This window comes from Fundulus heteroclitus, chromosome 15 (genome assembly GCF_011125445.2).
Source record: "Fundulus heteroclitus isolate FHET01 chromosome 15, MU-UCD_Fhet_4.1, whole genome shotgun sequence".
In the NCBI taxonomy this organism is placed as follows: Eukaryota; Metazoa; Chordata; class Actinopteri; order Cyprinodontiformes; family Fundulidae; genus Fundulus; species Fundulus heteroclitus.
In genome coordinates this window covers 12,264,071-12,267,928 of record NC_046375.1, presented here as the reverse complement: position 1 = coordinate 12,267,928, position 3,858 = coordinate 12,264,071, and positions in this window count along the sequence as shown.

Below are 3,858 nucleotides of genomic sequence, written 5' to 3'. Positions count from 1 at the left end.
AGCAGCCACAAAGTTCACTTATACCTAGAGATGGCCCTGTCTACAGCCTGTTCAAAGTACTAAAGAAGAGCATATATGACCATTGCTAACAACACATTTTAGACTGAGAAACAGAAAACAAGGGGAGCTGACATGAAGAATATGAACCAGTACAGCCTTTTCACCATGTTGCTGGTGTTTTGCTTAACTTTGAATATTCAAATCAATTCAAAACACACAGAAACTTACAGCAGTATGGAGTCAACAAGCAGCAGTTACACACGATACTTAGAAAATATACCAGTAGTAGGAAAAAAAAACAAAAAACCGGCACATTACTCCATTACTTAAATGCCATGGACATCCAAATACACACTCTGAGACACGCCTACTGCCAGCTGAAAGCGTCCGGGCATCCGAGTCACCCCTGGAGCAAATCAAGGATGTATTGTCTCGAGAAAGGGATCAGACTACATTTACCTAAACATACACATGACACCAGGGGAGTGGCTTCTACAGCCTGTTGTTTACTCCATTGTGGAGCTCAGTTTGGCTTCCATCTGACGCTTTTGGCCCGGTTAGTCACAGGACACTCTGGCGCTCAGCTTCCCAAATTACTACCCGTTACGAAAAAGGCAAAGAGCGAGGGATGAGTTATTCAGTTTGCAGCTTTTGCAGCAGTCAAAAGCTCAAGATGAAAGGTGAAAGTGTATCTGAAATATTTATGCCAACGCCGCATAATTTTTATTCTTGTTCCTGGTTCTACTTCTTTTTCGATTTGACCGTGCTTCCTGTCATAAGCTACTTTAAGTCATAAGATACATTAAATTTGTGGTCTTAAAAAAAAAAAAAGATGAGAAAATATTCTCTAAATATAGAGCGAGAGAACATGTCCATCCCTTTCCCCAAGCTGCAACTGGCAGATATGAAATCCTTTCCATAAACTGACCCTTTGGCAGCAGCTGTGGTCCAGCTTGTTAGCAGCAAGAGGGCTGCATCTTAAAAGAGCATGGACCTGCTGCACATGAAGGCTACAAAGGTAATACGGAAAAAATCAAACAAGGAATAAAAAGACAACAGCTGATCGTTTTAGCTTGCAACTGAAACCGAGGCGACAGATATTAAAAAAGGAGGAATGAGGAGGTATGCACTGTAGAGGGGTCACTCTGATCCCATTTGGGGACATCTTGTCTTTTAGCCATGGTGACGGAGACAGAAAGACGGTCAAGAAAATCCTTTTTAGAGATACCCTGTCAGCCTCATTTGAAGAGCCTGTCAGCACCCTCTCTTTCTGTGGGTGAGAACATGAAACGGAGAGGATGAAGAGACAAGCTGGCTTCTGTACAAGACATATGCTGACAAAAAGGCTGCAGAAAAAGAAAAACGAAGAGTTATTTCTCTATACTAAACAGCGACATGGATAGTCGAAAAGTGGAAGAGGCTTGAGTTTTCTTTTTCTCCAGGATATAAAATTACTTTAGAGCTGTTTAATCCATCTTTGAAGAATATTCGTAAAAGGCTTAATAAAAACTGTTGTAAGGCAAGATATTACATTTTATTTAAAAAAAAAGTGTGATGACTATAATCATTTTGAGTGGTGTAAAGGAATAGCTTTAGGTACAATGCATTGCAAAAGCATCCAATCTATTGTTGTGTATTGCACAAATCATAAATGCAAGTCTTGTGTGGGGTATGTCTCTACCAGCTTTGGGCATCTAGAGACCAAAAGTTGTCCTCATTCTTCTTTGCAACACAGCTCAACCTCAGTCGGATTGGATGTCCTACACCAATTCTCGGTTAGATTTAGAAATGTGGCTTTGGTTCTTCACTTGGCCCGTCTTACACGTGAACACAGTTTGAGCCAAACTATTCCACCGAACTTCTGTTTGTATGTTAGTGGTTGCTGTTGTATTGGAAAGTGAACTTCTGCCCAAGTCTCAAGTCTTTTGCAGCCTTTACGGGTTTTTCTTTCAGGCAATCAACTCCATCTCTCTTGTACCTGCAGAAGAAAAACATGCTCCATAGCAGGATGCTGCCACCGCCATGTTTCACCATGTGGATGGTCTGTCCAGGTTAGTGCGGCATTTTAGTTTTCCGACTTAAAGGATTATGCATGTCAGTCAAAAGGCCAGAGTACCTTCTTCCACGTGGTTCTAACAAGGCTTGCGGCAGACTTTAAGTCAGTCTTTACGGCTTTCTTTCAAAAATGGCCTTTCCCCTCCAAAACATCAGATTTGCTGAATGTGTGACTAACAGCTGTCCAGACAAAGGTGGGCTATTTACCAGTTTGGTGATACATGACTGGTTGTACTGGATTTTAGTTTGGGGTTTCAGACCAAAGTATACATACGCACGCCAGTTAAGCATTACCTTGTGTTGGTATAACTAAAATACATTTACTTTTTAGGATGTAATGTCCCAACATATGAACAAGTTCAAGGAATTTGAATGCTTTATCAAAACACTGTACAAGTATAACTCATAAGATAAAGATATTTGTTCAATAATTTCCGTGACTCATTTCAGAAAGTTAGTGCTTGTGTTGGCTCACTTTGTTTTAAAGTCCACAGTCAACGCAGCCATCCACCAGGAAATTTTAGGGCTCTTGCTTCCTTTTGCTGACAAGAGATTCTCTTTTCATTCTTCAGCAGGACTTGGCACCTATCCACACTGTCAGAGATACCAAAAGTTGGTTCTATGACCATGGTGTTTCTGTACTTGACTGGCCAGCAAACGGGCCTGTTCTGAATCCCACATTGAATCTATTGGGTACCGTCAAGAGGAAGATGAGACACCAGAACCTACAGATGACTTGAAGACTATCAAAGCAACCATGGCTCCAATTACCTCAGCAGGGCCACATACTGGTCGCCTTAATGTCACACCACACCAGTGAAGTAAGTGATGCAAAAGGAGGCCCAACCAAGTATTGAGTGCATAGAAAAGAATGTACTTCTCAGAGGTCTGACAAATGTGTTTAAAATATATTTTCTTTACTGATGTTATGTAACATTCTAATTTTCTGACTCAGCACATTTCAGTTTTTTTTATTATTATCTGTAAGCCATAACCCTCATTAAAATTACCGGAGATAATGGCTCGAAATATTCCGCGCAGTTTATAATATATCTCTGTAATAAATAAGTTTCACTTCCTGAAATGAGTCACAAAAACATTCAACTTTTTTCAAAAAGTTCTATTTCGCAGAGCTGGATTTTGTAGGTAGGAAAACAGGGAGGAAGACCAAAATCCTATTTTAATGAAAGACGTTACGAAAAGCAGGGAGGGAAGGCAAAGAAACTCCACCTTTGCAGTTAACTCTTGCGAGGCGGTGGAGGCAGCGGTGGTAACGCACAAGGAGCACCAGTCAGGCAGGCTAAACCGTGCACTGGTGTCTCTCTGTCAGACCAGTTCAGTCAGCGGACAGAAGCGGCATTATTGAGCCGTGGGCTTGGCCAGAAGGAGGAACAATAGCTCCTGTGTGCCGGACCCTTGGGAGCATCCCAACAGCTGGGAGATAGGAGGTCCGTCTGTGGCTCCACTGAATGGCACGTAAATGGGAACTGCAACGTTGCACTCTTTGGCTTCCCCAGAATCCCTGGCACACCATCTCCTCTTTTAATGATCTTTTTCACCACCCCTCAAAATCTATGTCTAGTCGTTCTCTCCCTACTAGTTTGTTCCTATCCCTATCGCCCCACTACACCTCAGAGGAGAGACAAAAATACAAAAAAAAAGCCGGAAACTGTTCTTGGTTGCATGAGAAAGCCAGAGACTGGCAGAGGATCAAAGCAGTGTCAACAAACAAGAGAAGTCCAAAAAAGCCCTCCGCGGGAGGCTTGCCAAAACTCTTCTCTCACAGAGGAGCTTGCCAGTCTT